Raw genomic sequence first — 19,801 nt, 5'->3', positions numbered from 1 at the left:
TGAAAACCTGTGCACTAAACCCTGTTACACAGGTTAACCTACACAACAAACCTCTGTGTGTATCCCTAAATCTAAAAAAAAGTTTTTTAAAAATTCTGTTTATTGATCAGTATTTCCTTCAGAAAATAAGAATATGTGTGTTTGTGCGCATGCATGTGTGTGTGTGTGTGTGTGTATGTGTGTTTTGGGTCAGCACTTTTGAAAACTAAAGTGAAGACTTTTCTTGTGTGTGTGTATTTCCTTCAGAAAAGAATATGTGTGTGTGCATGCACGTGTGTGTATGTGTATATGTGTATATGTATGTATTGATCAGCACTTTTGAAAACTAAAGTGAAAACTTTATCTTACATGTCTGTGTGAGTGTGTGTGTATGTGTGTGTGTGTGTGTGTTTTGGTCAGCACTTTTGAAAACTACAGTGAAGACTTTACATTCACTGATAAAATTTGATTTTTTGTATATTTAATTTTCTGTGTCAACACTCTTCTGTGTTATTTGGGTGAGTGAAACCAAATGATAAAAAGTAAATTTACTGAGGATCTAGAAAGGCAACTATCCTTAAAGGACTAGCATTCAGAAATGAATTTGGAGCTTGTGAACTATTTTTTGTCTTGTTATGGTACTTAACTATTAACTTTGGCAAAACCTAACCTCTCTGTCCATCTTTTAACATATACACAAAAAATAAAACTAAAAATAGCAAGCAACACACCCATCCTGAACCAACCTAAGCAGGCAGTACAAATTAAAGAAACTGAAGGTTAGATTAAAGGAGTCTTTTGTGCTTTGTAATTTAAAACTTTTGTTCTTCATAACCAGAATCAATTCATTCACAGGCTCATTAATGAGGTTTTATCTCTGGCAAATAGTAATTAAAAAGTTCACACTGTGAATTAAAAAGTTCACCCTAGTTCACACTAGTGCTAAGCCACTATGCTAGTCACTTATATAATCAGTAGGCCACAAAGTTATAGCTAAATAGGAAAAATAAGTTCTAGTGCTCTATACCATTGTAGAATAACTATAGTTAACAATAATATATATTTTCAAATAGCTACGAGGATATTGAACACCCCTAACACAAATAAATAAATGTTTGAGATGATGGCTATGCTAATAACCTTGATTTGATCACTATACATTGTATGTATTAAAACATTACTATGTACTCCATGAATATGGAGTACAATTATTATTTGTCAATCAAAAAATAAAAAATATGGCCGGGCACAGTGGTTCAGGCCTGTAATCCCTGCACTGAGGAACACCAAGGCCGAAAGATTGCTTGAGTCCAGCAGTTCAAGACCAGCCTGGGGAACATGGTGAATCCTTGTCTTGTCTTTACTAATAATACAAAAATTAGCTGGGTGTGGTGGTGCATGCTTGTAATCCCATCTACCATGGAGGCTAAGACATGAGAATCACTTCAACCCAGAGGTGGAGGTTGCAGTGAGACAAGATTACCACTGCACTCCAGTCTGGGTAACTGAGCAAGAATCTGTCTCAAACAGAATAATAATAATAATAAATTTAAAAGAATAAAATAAACTTTAAATTTCTTCTGTAACTAATGCATCATGCAAATTTGACTTTGCTGAATACTTTACTGTGAACTCTCGTCAATGTTAAATATTGTTGTTGGACTTTGCCTTCCCTACTAGATATAGTTGTGTTATTTTATCATCTCCTGTTGGCTTTTGGTTTTCAAAGTTATTTCTTTTTTTCTAATTTTTGCCAACACTTAGGCACTCCTAAACTCCATAACCTCATAATGCATTGTAAATATTGGAAACTTTCTGAAGAATTTAATAAGAGATATACCAAAGCCCATTTTAATGACTTATAATAAAATCATTCATAATGCCTTTATTAGTAACTGAATAAATAAAGAAGATCAGGTATTTACATAAAGCACATTTTTAACAATAAAATGAATTTTTTTCAGGCCAATGGTTTGATTGCTACTAAAATAAATTCACCACTCTGGCTAAGAGCTGAGGCAGCAAACGTGCAGCTCACGACCACATGAGTATCAGAACTGAGACTTTGTTCTCATTAGCTCTGAGTAAATGAGCTAAACAGAGCTAAACAGATAATGCCCTAGGTATATCAGGATATAGCAAATGAGTCTCTTAGGAGTTGAGCTCAAGTAATAAAGAGACAAAAGAAATACTGGGATAACTAGGATTTTACATTCGTAAATGTACAGAAGCCAAATGTTATTGAATAGGTGGAACCACTGACATGGTAAAAATAAAAATCTCTATACTTTAAGAAACTATTTTTATAATTCTTTACAATCCACTGTTTCTTGAAGAGCAGATAAATCTGAGTTGCACTGGTTGCATAATTCAGTCTTTAAAGAATACATCACAATTGCTAGACTGAAAGGCTCTGGAGGCCAGGTCTTCACCTTTTGCCTCTTGATAACTGTAGTACCAAACCCAGTAATGAATGGTCCTGACAAACGCCGATGTTTCTCAAACCTGCATGTGTATGTCCATATATTTATTTATAAACACTAAAACATGAAAAAAATGCTTATTCTTTTCATTTCAGAGATGCTACTGAATTAAACAATGGCTTTATTGCACAGCACCTAGCACAAGTATCAGGTAGCACAGTTTTAATTTGTTGAATGAATGAATGAATGAATGCAGATTTCTGAGAGCCATATACTTTATAGTGATTTTCATCATACCTAAATGAGTCGGGAGTAACCCTCTTTTGACATCTTTAGGAAAAAATGTAAATATAAACACAAAATAATTTAATTCTTTAATTTAGAAAATTCCCTGTTTTTTAGACTCATGTATCAGCCTTCTCATTTCCAGACTAGATTTTTTAAATTCATTTTATCCTGGCATTCACAACTGGGGCTCCCCTCTCTCTGAGTGAGTGTGTGCTGGAAAGAAATGGACCTCTGCTTATATGCTGGCGTTTCCCAAGCACATTGAACTGAATCCAAGCAGCCATAGTTGGTGCTCCACATTCGTCAAACAAATAAAATAAAGAACATGTTAAAAAAAAAACTTGAATATGAACTAAGCTGAATAAAGAAATGATGTACTATTCTAGAAAACCTCTTTTGAATATCCTTATTTGTATTTAATCCATCACTTTTCATTGTCAGAGGTGCCAGATTTTATTTCTATTTTTCCTTCCAAATGCTACTGAACTAGGACTACCTCTGGTGACTCGCATGGCTGGAAAATGGCCTGCAGAGCAGGAACAATGAAGAATCAGGTAAATTCTTTTCTGTGCCAGAAACAAGTATCTCTTTTAGGTAAAGAGGCCAGATGTTCTCCTCTATTATCCCACTCAGCCAAGGGGCTTACCGTATCCTCTGCCTCATGTTAAATTCAAGGTTTATTTTATTTCCTTTGCCTGTTCTTAGCTATTTTTATTTTCTTTTAATTTATCATATTACTAAAAGGCAACTTGTTCCCTTTCCCAAAATGCGCTAATTATTTAGTTCTAAGATATCCACTGTGCTGCCATTTTTTAGAATAATCAAAACATTCCTAATCTTAGTTCTCAAAATAAAACATCAGTTAAAACTCTTAATAGCTCTTTAGTGGAGAACAGGACTGAGGAAAAATTGTTATTTTTGAGTTCTGCAGTCACCAGGAGGTTTTGTATTTCATGGACATTAATTTAGAGATTGTAGGGTAAATTGGACACAAAAACCAAGAGGCTCAAAGAAACAAAATGAAAAATATCTATTTTAGAGCTATTTAAAGTGAATAGAAAATGTTTGTGTTCATGATGTTTAATGCCATTTATTACATATTTTCATTTTGTCAGTACATAGCATTTAAAAAGTATATCAATACTTAGCATTTAAGAAGTTAATCTTTTCCTAATTCTATCAGACTTAAAAATTTAGTTGAGAAGAGAGGGCAGGTAGAATTAAACAATAAGCATAAATTAAATGAAAAAGAAATTGTATATCTGCCTATGGGAGGTGGTGGAAATTTGACATGTTTGCAATTTTCTAGAAGCAGGTGAAAGAGGAAGAGATAAAATCTAGACATGTTTATCAATAAGAGTGTGCTTGACTTTTTTCTTGTAGAAGATCAGTCTTACTTAAAAGCATAGAGTTCGCTCAGCAGCCCATAGTGCATTTCAGGCAATATTGATTTATAAACTTTCTTTTGGGAGAAAGGAGGAAAGATTCATCCTGATTCACTCCAAAAAGGTATGAAAAATAGACGATATTTATTTATTTAATTTTTATGAACACAATTCTTTTAATTCTACATTAATGTTGGGATTTATCTAATCCAAACTTCTTTTGACTTTCATGGTTTGTTCCCTGACATGAGAAGCCAAAGTTTTTAAGTAGATGTGGCTCTCCTTGGTGCTACATGAAGAACCCAAATGGCAGAGAACATACTGATATTCTTTCTAAGAAGGCTTAGAGATGGATCTCCAGAAGCATAGGGCTCTAAAGTCCATGGGAGGTTAACATCAATATCATTTCTAAATAGAAATAAAACTATGGACAGAGGATGAATTAATAATAACAACAAGCATTATGGAAAAAAAAGCAAAAGCAGGAGATATTAATCTTGCCTGGAAATAAGGTCTCCATGGCAGGGGATGTTTGGTCAATTCATCTATACACACTCAGAGATGATTTACTGAAACACTACTATATTGCATGCATTCTTCCAGATACAGGAAATACCACTAAGAATTAGCCCCGGTTAGGGGTGCTAGGGGAGGGACAGAGTGGGGGGGAGAGTGGGGGCTGGGGAGGGATAACCTGGGGCAAAATGCCAGATATAGATGAAGGGAGAATGGAGGCAGCAAACCACCTTGCCAGGTATGTACCTATGCAACAACCCTGCATGATCTGCACATGTACTCCAGAACCTAAAGCACAACTAAAAAAAGAAAAAAAAGAATTAGCCAGATAAGCTCCCTGATTTAGAGTGTCTCATATTCTAGTGAAGACAGTTAATTCATAGTCAGCACAACTTGCTTTGAGGTTCTAAGGTTAAGCAATGCTTTTGTATAACGAAAGAATCTCTTCTATCTGGGAAGGCTTACATTTCCCATCAGACAGAGATGGTACTGATCCACACTGAACAGGGTCGGGTAATGGTGGCGGAGGGAAAACTAGCCCCTCTTCCTACCAGAACTGTGGAGTCCATTCTGACTATCAACCTTTCAGTTACCAAAATAGATCTGCCCTGACTCATAAATTCATATTTATCTTCATGGTATGTAATGTATATCCTCTTAAAAACGATACAAATGAATTGAAAGTTAATTCTACTTCTCAAAGTGCTATGAACTCCAAGAATGTTTTCTGCTTCATCTCCTGAATACAAGTTAAATCTGAAGAAAGTTACAATACCTCTGCATTTTTATTCCTCTCATCTCCAAAAGTATGGTTAAAATAAAACCTAAAGTTAATAATATCAAACCATCATCTACTCAACATCTCTCAATTTTGAAGTAGTCTTTTTTTCTGATAACAATCTCATTCAGAACTACCAGTCTTTATATAAGAAAGCCTGGTGGTATTTTTTCTAGTATATATCCTTTTTAAAATACAGTACTTATCTTCTAGTATTTGTCCAATATTATAGTTTTCATGTCCTTTTATGGGAATGCTTCTGAAATTAATACAATTTTAGAGAGTAAAAGTTTTCATAAGACTTCAAGTACTCTGTAATTTATAGGACTTGAATATCATAATCAAAATCACTATACTTACAAGGATATTTATCAGCACATAGCAGTTACCTATAAAAGAATATAATATGAAGAAAGAAATAAGGAGGAAGATGGAAAAATATTTCTTCAGCACTTGAGGTGAAAAAGGAAAGTCAGATGTAATGATGGCATTTAAACTTATCCACTCAAATTGTTCAAAATTTGTCAAGAGATTTCGAACATACAGAACACATTATAACATAGAGGTTAAACAAACATTTGGCTTTTGAAGTCAGAAACATGAAAACTGGAATTTCAACTGTATCACTTATGATTGTATGATTTTCGTCAACTAAGCCTCAGTTTCTTCATTATAAAATTGAGGTCACAGTACATATTTTGTATAGCTGTGAGGATTAATTTGTAATGTTCATAATTCATATAAAACATATTTAAGTACATAAGAAGCACACATATTTAAACAAACACATGCATATTTTTAATAACCTAAGAAAAGAAAAAGGTGCTTTACTCTCATAATCATGGTATTGTATACTGATGTATATGTATGTGGATGTGCATATGGATATTTGTACGTATGCTGACTCACTGTGGAAAACGTCTATGTTTAAAATCAGGCATACCATCAGAAAAATAAATCCTGCACATTCTTACTCATATGTGGGAGCCAAAAAAAAGTTAAGTTTGTACAGTTCAGAGTAGAATTGAGGTTAGCAGAGTGGGAAGGGTTTGGGGGAAGAGAGGGTAGGGAGAAGTTTGTTAATGGAAATAAATCACAGCTCGATAGGAAGAGTAAGCTCTAGTGTTCTATGACACAGTAGGATGAATATATTTAATAATAATTAATTGTATATTTTCAAAAAGCTAAAAGAGAAGATTTTGAATCTTCCCAACTAAAAAGAAATAATAAATGTTTGAGATGATAGATAAGCTAATTACTAATTTGATCACGATACACTGCATACATGTATCAAAATATCACTCTGTAGCCTATAAATATGTATAATTATTTCTTATTAACTAAAAAGAAAAAGAAAAAACAATGTGTGCCAATCTAGCTTCATATACAAAAGTAGAGTAGTAAAATGTTATCCGTCCTTATTTGGAAGAAGCTAGTCCAATAGTATTATTAACACTTATGCCCATTGTATTAGTTCTCTATTACTGCACAAATTAGAAAAAACTTAGTAGTTTATCATGCTCTCACTTACAAGTGGGAGCTAAATGATGAGAACACATGGACACATATGAAGAGAACAATAGACACTGGGGCCTACCTGAGGGTGGAGGGTAGGAGAAAAGGGAGGATCAGAAAAAAATAACTAATGGGTACTAGACTTAATATCTGAGTGACAAAATAATCTGTACAACAAACACCCACAACACAAGTTTACCTATATAACAAATCTGCATATATACTCCTTAACCTAAAATACGTTTTAAAAAAAAATTAGTAAATAAAAATCTAGTGGTTTAAAACGACACAAATGTTTTATCTTACAATTCAAGGGGCTCAGCAGTCCAAAATCAGTTTCAGCAAGCTAAAGTGTGACCAGGGCTCATTCATTTTCGAGACTGTGAGGGGAGAATCTGGATTTTTGTCTTTTCAGCTCTGGTAGCCACTTAGATTCCTTGGCTTGTGGCTCCTTCCTTTGTCTTCAAAGCTCATCACTTCATTGTCCTTCTGCCATCACATTTCTTTTCCTGAGTCTGGTTCTTCCTGATTCCCTCTTATAAAGATCTTTGTGATTACAGTTTGCCACATCCAGAATAATCTCCCCATCTCAAGATCCTTAATTTAATATGTGCAAAGTCACTTTAGTTAAACAAAGTAACATGCACAAGTTCAGTGCATAGGAAATGAGGGTTTTGAATTAGGAGGGAATTATTCAGTCTACCACACCTATGTAAGATAATAAGAATTGCCAATTTAAAAACATACATATAATGCAATAAAATACACTTAAGAGAATAATTCTGAATATAGTGAATTTTCAGGGTAGAAAGAAATGACAATCTTATAACAATGAAGGCATTGTAAAAATGTATGTTATTATTTTATAATGAGTACTGAAGTGTCAATTGATAAAAACTTGTGATTTATTGAAACTAAAACAGCTTCTTTCTGTCCTCCCCAAGACCAACCACATAAAACCTTCAGCTAGGTTTTGAGTCTGTACAAAATAGGTTTTTAAGAAATAAATTTCCCCCCAAACCTCAGAAGAAATGGAAAACATCCATTTTCTAGAAAGAAACATCATCAGAAACAGTTTCAGATTCTCCCACAGAGCTGCAGATTTTCAGTGATCAGGTGACAGATGACAAGGAGAAAAACATAAGAGAAATTATATACTGTGGCCATTTTTCCTAATAAATACAAGATAAATCACTCTTTAGGAAGGTGAGAAAGTTTCCTCCACAGAAACTTGGAGCTTACAATAATCAGGCCACATTACGCAACCAGAGCCCAACATGAGTCAAAGGAGGCTTTGTAGAGCCACTTCTGCTAGGTAAGCTTCACTTCCCAGACTGACTCAGACCGACCCCATAGGGTAATGAAGATTTGGACATATACCAGGAGACCACAGCATCCTCTTGGAATGCCTAGAAATAGACAGGGGCAATAAAGGGGAAGGCTTGAACTTGACAATGTCACCAGGAGACATAAATGCTAAAAAGAAAGTCTCTAGTCAACTTACTTTGAATATGAGCCATCCAGGGAAGTTTTCTTTGCACCAGAGAATTAGAAGAAACTTTGGCTCAGTTTAAGAAAAAAACTGAGATAAGAAACAGAATAGCAAGAATTTCAAACTGGAATGTATTAAACAGGATATGTGAAATTAGTTTTACAGAAATAAATGACATTTTCAACATGAATTTTGCTCTGGGGACATAAACAGAATAAAAAGAAACTGAAAGGAGATATTACTCTGGGTAAATGGTCATTGGTAGACCTGGTTAACTTAAGTAGTTTATCATTTAAGTAGCTATCTTTAAAGAAGAAAGTTAGTGAATAAAATCATCAGGTTGTAATTGGATTAATATTATCAACAGTATCCCAAGAAAATGAAATGTGGTTTCTATTACACCAAGTTCAGAATAGTTCATGAAATAAAAGTTACAGAATAGCATTTATTATTTTAAAAACCAGCTTTTCCAACTACTGATAATATTGGAGATTGAGCAGCTATACTCAAAAAAAACCTAAAGCATAAAAATATAAAAGAAAACTCCAAAGGTCATTTCATTTTTTCATGTCTTTTTATAACAGTGATGTTTTTCTTTAAAATATGTGGAGGAACATATGATAATATATTATGATACCTCAATCCATTTAAGAAAGGTTTTTCTCTTATTACTCTGAAAAACCTAATAAATTACCAAAACAAAATTTTTTGTTTTATTTTGGATTTCAGAGTAAACATTTCTAGTGCACTAGATACATGTAATAGGAAAGCAATTCTGTTGCTTTGCATCAAGATGTTAGAGAATGTCTGGAAGATGTGGCCATTCGCATCATGCTTTTAGCACTCTGTTAACTCCAGTGATGTGTGTCATTGCATGTGTGTGGTGGTTCTGAGAGATAGCACTCTATTTATTCACAAAAGAATGTTTGGGGAAGAATTTGTTCTTTCTCTCATTTGCCCCTGTTTTCAGAATTGTCTGATGCATTTAAAAGTTCTGAACAAACTTCAGCAAATCTGAAGTGAGATCCTTCCATCAAGCTACTATTTCTGCTACACTGCAAGATGAATCCCTGAGCTGCTTCCTCTATTGAGAAGAAAGAGACATTTCCTATGGTATGATGCCTAGATAAACTCATCTGAAGTCCTTACTCCTAATATGCTGTATATACATCACAGAATTTCATCATCCGTACTCTATATAGGAAAGTGAATGTACAGTTTAATCAACAACAGAATATTCTTATTGTTTTTATGCTGCCATCTCAATCTGCCCGCTTTAATAAAGTAACTAAGCCATCTTCCAGTGCTTAATTATTTATTGTTATCATAGTAAGTTATCTGCTGCAACAATGTCGATTTTTTTATGTCCTTATAAACACTGACTGTGCTGTAATATATGTGCTTACATTTTGGCTACCACCTGTACGTCCATCTCTCTGGTGAACACAAGCCTCTAGGAAAATGACAGGCTGTGTTCTCATTTAAACTGTCAGAACCTCTGGGAGTAGGGTCCAGAAATCTGGGTTTTAGCAGTTCTAAAGGTGACTGTGATTCACACAAAAACCTGAGAAACACAGATAGAGACTTTTTAAATTAAAAATGATATTATTCTAGAGAGCGTTATATTCTAGTAGGGCATGTGAGCACCACCCCCCAGGAACACTCATGCAATCAGCATGCCAGGCAGGTATCATGCACCTATTACAGCAGCACTTGTCCCAGCTCATCTCATTCATTGTCCTTGTGTAATCATTAACAAGAGCATCATAATAATTGTGTGACCCAACAGAGCCACTGGCTTTTCTCCAACCAGTTTTGTCTGCAAGATAAAAGCCTCCAGCTGTATCCACTGGCAAAAAAGAAAAAGAAATCCAGATTTTGCAAAATATTTGATACCGTAGGTGGCCACCTTGCGATGTTTCCAAGACAGGGTGGACTCTTAGGCATCTGACTCCCTGTTGAGTGAAGGGGAATTCTCGGTTTCCAAAAAATCCATAACAGGCATTCCTGCTATTTGGAGATTCTTATGTTTTTTTTTTTTTTTTTTTTCGCTTTAAAATAGATGGAGGGAGAAGTGTTTAGAAGAAAACTCAGACAAAACAAAATTCCTACTGCTTGCCGATGGAATGGGTTCATATTTGAGCAGAAGTAGGCTTTACGCCAACGGTGTCTATGAAGTTGTAGCTCCATGTACATAGGTATCACCCAGAAAGTTGATTAAATGTAGATTTCTCAGCTCCACCCAAAGAGTTCTTCTGAGACAGGGATTCACATTTTCCTAGCCTTTCTAAAACCTTTACTGAGGTTAGTCCATGGATATGCTTGGAGAAACACTGCAGTAAGTGGCCTGCAGCACTGTTCTCGCTGCTATAGTCTCCAAAATTTCTATAGTCATTGTCATTTTCATAATCAATTTATAAAAATAGCTAAAAAGATTCTCTAACTGTGAATTTTATGATAAAAGAAATAATTAGTGAAGAATACCTGAACTCACAATTGGTAATAAATCATAGGTACTATTTATAAATTAACTTAGGCAAATACACATAAAATGAACCTACTGATATGCATTGGTTCTGTATACAGAATTTTAAAATTACATACACAACACTGTGCCATAATGACCCTAGATCACATGATGGTCTACAGCGCTTGATGGTCCAGGGTCATTAGGGGACAGTGTTGTATACCATAACACTGGTCTTAATCAGAATTCATCCACATAGAGAACTGGCAAAACACTTGGCTAAACATGACCAAAGCATATCGATTTTAATCCCAGCTGTTCTCTTTTCTGCTTCTGATGCTTTATTAGTTAATTCTCTCCTCTGCCCTACTATCTTTTAAGTTTCACACTTGCATTTAAAAATAGACATTTCCTTTTATCAAACTTTTATATTAATTACAAGGATTCTTCTTCTTCTTGCCTACAGTTATTCAAAGTTCAAATTAAATTAGACCCTCCATCAACCACCATCCTCCTACAACTGCACCTGTTGTCACACTTCCTAATTTGCTAATATATGAATCAGTACAATGTAAATCTATAAAGAAATTGGATGTCATTCCATTATGAGCCTTACCAAAGATCTGCAGTATCTACTGCAACTGCCATTTATCTAGAAACAGAACAGTTTTCTGGCCCCCGACCTTCTCATCTAGACTCTGTCTCTGTAATTTTTCTCTCATCTTTTTATACATTCATGCAACTCTGAGCTTTGTATGTATTTTACTACCACTGTAGAAAGCTGTTTTTGGTATGAGTGATGAAGTATACCAGGAGAATCCTTCACCATGAGAATTTATTGTAGCATAATCAATATACTACATGCTTTTCTGAAGTTTTCCTTCTAAACATGTACAATTTTAAATGATAACTTACTAAGGAAAGGCTTAACAAATGTGTAAGTATACAAAATTTCTGGAATGAATTTTAAAATTACATTCACAACACTGTACCATAATGACCACAGAGCACATACCTTAATTTACATTTCATTTACAGAAATGAATGCGAACAATTTTAGTCATTTCTTTCTATCTAGCTGGCCCAAATATTACAAATTCAGAGTGTTTGGGGATACACTTAAGATCATGGGTAAATTATGCATTATAGAATTTTAAGGTCGACTTTTCATTTTTTTTCCCTCAGTAGACACGAAATGGTTTTACCAACAAAAATGTAGTTTAAATTTAAGTATGACCAGGGTACAGAAGTAAGAGATATAGTAGGTGAACAAATAAAGAAATTGGCTTATATAGAAAATATTTTCTATGGAACAATGATTAATATCTAAAACCTACAGATATATGTGTGTGATTATATCTAAGATAGGGACATATACTTAAAAAAAATTAATCTTTCAAACTTAAGTCCAACTCTCTATTATTTGAACTTAGTGGAAAATTTTGAGGTACCCCAAACCAGAAAAATCTAGATGACAAACCATCATTTTTATTAGTGAAAATGTCAGGGAGATATGAGTCCGGTGGGGGAGGGTTGGCACATGATTGTGTGGGTAAAGGTCAGGGTCATACAGGGAGCTAGAGGAAGCGCTGCCTCTACCAAGGCTTGGTACCCACATTTATTGACACACAGGTGCCCAAAGCTAATCTGTCTAGAAAACAGCCACGTTTTACTTCCTAGAAGTAGTCAGGAATTTTCTCTCATAAAACAAACTAATAACTGAGGCTCAAATAGTGCACACTTCTGCTACTAGTTAAAATTTACATAGTGATCTATGCTATATCGAAAGCTAGTTAAGACAGGCAAAGGAAATAACAGATACAAAATCACAGGGAATTTGCACAATATTTAACATAGTTTAGTGAGAGACAGAAACATAAATTTTTGCCGTGGCTAGAAACTCATTACAAACAGTATCATCTATAAATAGTTGTTCCTCTGTTTCAGTTTCTCATTTTGATGTTTTATTTTATGATGATCCTCCTAGACTGCCTTATTTTTAATCCAATTGTTTTTCTAGAAAACTGTTTCTCTGTAATATATAATTGTTAAGATCATTTCTCACAATGTCTAAAAAAAAAAATACTGATTAGAATACATAAGCTCTTGTTGCATACATAATTGCCATAGCCTGCAACAATCCAACAACCCAGAAGGTAAAAGCCTTATTAACAATAAACTCACAAGAAAACAATGTAATATACATAAAACATACATATGTTCTATTCTGTTTCAAACTTAAACACAGCAGACTTTTATAGAATCAATAAATGATACAAGAAAAGATATATCCAGATGATGTAAAACAGAAATGTATAATTACAGACTGAATCCAAGAAAAAAAAAATAAGGGCAGAAACCGGGTATACTAAGAAAGGCCAATTTTCCTTTTCCTAAGAAGTAAGAAAATGTGAATATTTAAATACTTAACAACAGTTGAAACCAAGCAATAAACTACTTCTTATCTTTGTGAGAGAATTCTAGGGTACCAAAACTGTAACTGGCAAATTTTCTCTGAATAGCTAGAAATAGAACAGAGGCCACTAGAGATGTAAATAGTGTCAATTTACTAAAAGGTATCCAGGACCCTACAAGTAGAAAAGCCAACAAATTCATCCCGATAGCTCCTGCACATAAAATCAGTTTGGGAAAAAGGACAAAAGAGAAATAAGGGTAACTCAAGAAGTAAAAGAATTTAAGCGCATCAATTGTTCCCTTCTGAACCAGCAAATCTGCTGTAAACAAAACTGGCATTCAATGTAAATACCCTGTATTTTAGTATTTAACATTACATTATTAACAGGAAGCATGTGTATGTTTTCTTACATGCTATGGATCTACACCACATGCCACCTCACTCATTCTCTTAGTGAGTAGAGAATTGTACTTCACTGATGTACAATTCAGCAGGCACAATGATAGAGTTTCTGATGCAAAGGAATGCTTTCCTATGAATTAGAAACCCTAATCATCATAAAAATAAATTAAAAATGAATATTTTCCTTTTGTAACATCAATTTGCTGTGTTATTTAGATTTTATCATTATTATATTGCATAAACCTCCAGAAAAATAAAGAAACGTAGCAGACTTATTTATCAAAGGAGGAAAGGGAGAGACCAAACATCGTAAATTAAAAATTAGAAATGTGATTTTAAAACAACACTTTTTATTAATCTTTAGTCAGTCAAAGAGAAGTTCTGGCATTTCTTGAAAACAATATGTTTGTGCATAAGACCATTTCATTTGGATTACAAACAGGCTATGTGCAAGCTCATGTAGTCAATAATGTTGGGAAAAGCAGTAAAGGAGAAAGGACTTACAGAGTGCCTACATAAATTGGTTATGAGTAACATATAAACAAGGAACAACAAACTGTGGAAGGCCGCAGGAAGCCTCTGAGGAGGAAGGCCTCATATTCCAGTGCAGGGTGACCTCGGCTCTGTTACCATGAACATCGTGCTCAAGGACGTAAAACCCCTTCGTAGCACTATCACATAGCCAGACTTGCAGGCTCCTTGTAAGGCCCAAGTTCCACCAACTGCATATAGATAATAAGCTAAAGATAACCACATGTTCTTGTTTGGTGAAACTCCCAAACCACCACTGTTATCAATCCTTAGATTCTGTTATCAATCACCAGTTCCGGCCCACTGATTCAGTTCTGTCTCACGGATTCACTCCACCGTCACTCCACCCCTATCCTATAGATCGCAGTGATTGTAATCAATAAATAGCGTGGATGATCAGAGCTTGAGTCCTTCACTCTTTCCCCCAAAGTAACAAATGATGGCCCCCTGGTCCCACTGTCTCTCTTAATCTTTTTTCTCATTCCTTTGTCACCACCAAACTTGGGGTACCCATGGGTGATGTAGGGCTGGCTCCCTACATTCTGATGCTCAATGTGGGGCTCATGAATTCCCTACAAATCAAAAAGTGAGTAAAGCACTGAGGGCTTCTACAAAAGCCCTGGAATACCTGATTTCTTTCTGAAATTTAGAGATCACTTTTGAATTTAGCAAATATTAAAAACACACTTATTTTGTGAATTGCAATGGCAAATAAAGTAAGCATCTGAACAAAATATGTATAAAAACCATTATCTATCACAAAGAAAATTTTTGTTTTTGAGATGGAGCCTCTCTCTGTCACCTAGGTTGGAGTGCAGTGGCATGATCTCTGCTCACTGCAAACTTTGCCTCCCAGGTTCAAGCAATTCTCTGCCTCAGCCTCCCAAGTAGCTGGGATTACAGGTGCCCACCACCATGCCTGAATAATTTTTGTATTTTTAGTAGGGATGGGGGTTTCACCATCTTGGCCAGGCTGGTCTTGAACTCCTGACCTCATGATCCACCCACCTTGGCCTACCAAAGTGCAGGTGTGGCTCACACTACAGGTATGAGCCACTGCAGCTGGCCGGGAAATTTTTTTAACTCTACATTTTAATGACAAATCTACTCATTTATTTTTGTGCTCATATTTAACATTGAACACACCTTTTACAACTCTCCATATTCAATTTGCCACCACTTGTTCTGATTTTTCTTTATTTTAATGCTTCCTTGAGAGGTTTCCTTTTATTCTTAGACTTAAATTTTTTAAACTCAATCTCTTATTTGTTGCAATGCATCTGTAACCTTGTCTTGAACCATTTTCCTTTTTTAATAAAAAGGTAAATTCCCTCTTTTCTCTTAATCCTCTTATTCACTATTTGATGTAGGTAGTTTAATCCATTTAGGGTTTTCTTTCACATATTTCCCTCACCATTCTTTCCTTTATCCTTTCTAGCCATTTTTTATTTTTGTAATTCTATAGCCTGTAGAATCTCTGATCTATTCATCTTTTCACAGCTGTTCCTCAGTGTAGGGTAACACATAAAATGTTCAATAAAGCCATTATAATGAAACTCAATAAAACTGAAGAGTCATATCACAAAATTTAGAACATATGATAGTTTTTTATCCCTCAAAATTGATAATTATGAAACTATTCTTAAGAAGGAAGTGGAGTTGACATCCAGTTAATCAGGCTGATTACTATGTCTTGGCCATTCCCTGCCACAAATAGAGTAACAGATTCTTGGACTGAATGTAATCAGTGACACTTCCCAAATGTGGGTAACCCCCCATATAGGCACCGAGGAAGAAGACTAAGCAGAATCCTGGCACACTTAGTGCCTGAAGAATATCTCAGCTTATAGCATTACTACTCAGTATTTCCTTTTATATAATCCTTTATATATTAGTTTATATTAGTTTATAGAATTAGGGCTTGAAGAATATCTCAGCTTATAGTGTAACTACTCAGTTATTTCCCTTTATATAATGCTGTCTATATAATCATATATTAGCTCATAGAATGAGTGCCTAAAGAATATCTTACCACTCAGTTATTTCCCTATTATATAACTATATCTTGGTTCATAATCGGAGGAATGCCTAGAGTAGACATGGTACGGAGCATGAATTAAGGAATGAGCAGCCTATAGTCAGAAGTATGTAGGGAGCAGACATGGTGCAGAGCATGATTTAGGGGAAAAACAGTTATACCAGGACCAGAATCCATAGCCTAGGCAGCAGCGTTCAGTATCATAAAGATACCCGCTGCATGGAAGGCTTGGGGCAAGAGCCACTCCTCTTGATAAAGGAGTTGTAGGACCTTGCTCCAGTTCTTGTGGAAGGCAGCCCTCAGAATGGCAATCCCTCGATCATCTGAGGGCTCAAAACCCCTCCAGATAATTGCACGTTGGTGACTGTGAACTTTATCAGCTATTGTTACTGTGCTAGCTCAAAAGCATCCTCCTATAGAATTCATTGGAAGCTGCCAGTAGGTGGCGGTAGACCTTGACAGCTCTGTCACTGCTGAATGACTTAAGCATCCTCCTACACATATTCTTAGGAGTAGCATGCCCATAGATAGAGGTGTTGCACACTGCACCATCTTCACTGTGCACGGCCCACCTCCATGCCTCAGTGGCCTAATGGGGGTGGACCCCTTACTGCACACAGCCCACCTCCTTGCCTCAATGATCTAATGGGGATAGACCCCTTGCTGCTTACTGTCCGCCACATAGCCTAGGTGACCTAATGGGGGTAGACCCCTTGTTTTATTGCTCACAACCCTATCACTATCCTTAAAGATGACTTCACTCACTACCCTGCCCCCTAACCTTTACCCAATAAATACAGATGCTTCTGGACATTGGGGGTCTCACCTGTCTCTGCTTATAGGTGGCCTGGCCCCCTGAGCCCAGCTGAATTTTCCTTGTACTTCTGTGTCCTGTCTCGTTAGTTCTCAGATCTTGTGCCTCAGCACAGCATAAGGGACACCCCACAACCCTGTGGGGCACTTAGCCCTACACTCAAATATATAAAATAAATGGACCTTAAAAAGAAGTGCCTTAGAAATATTCATATCAGAAATACCTATCTGGACGCATAAAAATTGAATTAGAGGGAATGCAATATTTAGTGAGAAAAGCTTGATTCAGGTTGGTTTTCACAATGTATCATTTCCAATCTACTTTTTTCTTTCCAATTTCCACCTTCCCTGGGTACAATGCCTGTTTTAAATTTTATTTGGCATAATAAGTCTTCTTAACTAGAAATTGATATGTGCTGGCTAGATCTTTTTTGTTTCATAAGAGAGGGAAAACTCATAAGGGAACAGAAAATAAACATAACCGTAAATAGTGTTAAGAAAAACCAAGCTTCTACTTCATCTATGAAAGACCAAATTTAGCACAGATGTAAAGGAAAATAAATGATAATTATAATAACAGCAGATAACAATGACTAAATATTTATGTATAGGGCCTTTGCAAAAACATCTATTTAATATAGCAATCCTGTTTACTTAAATATTATCATTCATATTTTACCAATGAGATATCTGAGGATAAGAAGAATTAATCTGCGTGGCCAATGTCAGAAGTTAATGAAAAGTTGAACTAGATTTGAACTCCTGTTTGCTGACTTCAGTTTGTGCATCAACTCATCAAGTTTTGACAGGTCTCATTAACTAGGGAATAACTTTCTGTTAACAAGCGTATACTCTAATGTTTTTTTTAAATTTTGTATGAACATTATGAAAGATTTTGAGAAGGAAAATATAAGGTATCTAATCTTAATCTTCCCCTCTTCCTATCCTTCACTTCATCATAATGCCTTCCCAGGCTTTTCAAATTTTGATGATCTCTGTCCCCTCTGAAATGCACACACTGCTTACACTTGCTTTGAACAAGAAGCTGCAAGATTCCCTGTGTGTTTTCTTTTTTTTTTTTTGAGACGGAGTTTCGCTCTTGTTACCCAGGCTGGAGTGCAATGGCGTGATCTCGGCTCACCGCAACCTCCGCCTCCTGGGTTCAGGCAATTCTCCTGCCTCAGCCTCCTGAGTAGCTGGGATTACAGGCACGCGCCACCATGCCCAGCTAATTTTTTGTAGTTTTAGTAGAGACGGGGTTTCACCGTGTTGACCAGGATGGTCTCGATCTCTTGACCTCGTGATCCACCCGCCTCGGCCTCCCAAAGTGCTGGGATTATAGGCGTGAGCCACCGCGCCCGGCCTCCCTGTGTGTTTTCTATTGTTATAATAAGTTAGCTAATTATTACAAGAAAAAAAGGATAATATCATTAATAGAGGTGTGAATATAAAATCAGACAAGTTGGGTTAAAATCCTGACAACATTTAATGGGGCAAAATCATTAACTTTGCAATACAAGTTTCTCATTCAGGGGCATATAAATAACACTTCTTCATACTTCATAGGGCTTGTTCATCCCAAAAAACAGTCCAAGGACATATACATAGTAATGAATTGGGGCTAGGGGATGCAGATACAAACATAGTCCTCGCTCATATAAAGCTTACACTCTAGGAGAATGGCCAGCATAGAAAAGATTGTATTGATAAGTGAATTGAATAATTCATGTCCATATAATCTTTTATAAAATTAAATAATAACATGAATGCAAGTTAATACTGTATTTTTTTTCTTTTTCTCTGTTGCATACATTCCAGTTCCTAGGAGGCAGGGGCTTGTCTTAATATGACAGGTCAAGGTCCTGAGCCTTCTACATAGACATATAACAAATACCATCATTTTTAGAGCATTTTATTGAAAATGTGATTCAACAATAGTAAGTATATTTTTTGCAACAAGAAAAATATCAGCATAATCTTATCACTTTGACAAACCTATTGCATTTTGTCTCATTTTTTCCAGTTAGCTATGTGTTTTATTCATTGCATACACATTTTAGTATGTTTCAGCATATTAAATTTTTGTATTATAGCATTATATGTTTTTATATTATAAAAGTTTTATACATGTTTGTTTATATGTACCTGTTACCTACATTTACAGTAAAAAATAGGGTAATTTTCTTATTTCTAAATATTCTAGAACAGTTCAATTAAAAATAGTTTACTCATTATTTATGTCATTACTAAGTACCAACCTCATAGCATTTTTACCTTAATTAAAACCACTGCAGTACTACAAATTTGCATCATTTAGTTCATAACACAAGGCCTAAATTTCTTCATTTCTTTTAGGTACGGTCTAGTTACCAACAGGAAAAAATCTTGTTACAAAAGTGACATACGTTTAGACGGCCCAAGCATCAGAGAGAAAAAAATAATTCACAGACACCACTACCATAAAAGTATAGTCATATTTCAAATATGGACAGATTAGCCTACTCATGTCCAAATTTCTCCTTATTGCATTTTTCTTAGCTTGTGACTGGCACTTCCATAAAAATACTGAATGGTAATGGCGATCGTGGAGAGTCTTTTATTACTCTTAATCTTATACAGACATCATACTGAAATTGTTACTCTAAGCATCAGGTTAAATATGTATATATCTATGCTAAGGAAAGTTCCTTCTATTGTTTTACTAATGTGTTTTATTCAGAAATGTATTATCAAAAATCATTTGAACATCTATTGAAAA

The 19,801-nt window shown here is 35.2% G+C and overlaps 1 protein-coding gene and 1 long non-coding RNA gene across 4 annotated transcripts in view; one reads left to right on the top strand and one right to left on the bottom strand.

Moving 5' to 3' along the window:
• The window catches only part of MARCHF1 (membrane associated ring-CH-type finger 1), a 917,917-nt gene that overhangs the window by 881,324 nt on the left and 16,792 nt on the right, over nucleotides 1–19,801 (bottom strand). The gene's annotated exons all lie outside the window — the stretch shown is intronic.
• LOC116530541 lies at nucleotides 731–1,202 on the top strand. The gene is made up of 2 exons (XR_004260053.1): nucleotides 731–886; nucleotides 920–1,202. It is a non-coding gene; the product is annotated as an uncharacterized LOC116530541 (long non-coding RNA).

The sequence above is a fragment of the Sapajus apella genome, unplaced genomic scaffold (assembly GCF_009761245.1).
Source record: "Sapajus apella isolate SASKATOON/1434 unplaced genomic scaffold, GSC_monkey_1.0 scaffold67, whole genome shotgun sequence".
NCBI lineage: Eukaryota > Metazoa > Chordata > Mammalia > Primates > Cebidae > Sapajus > Sapajus apella.
This window is presented reverse-complemented; position numbering and strand designations above follow the sequence as displayed.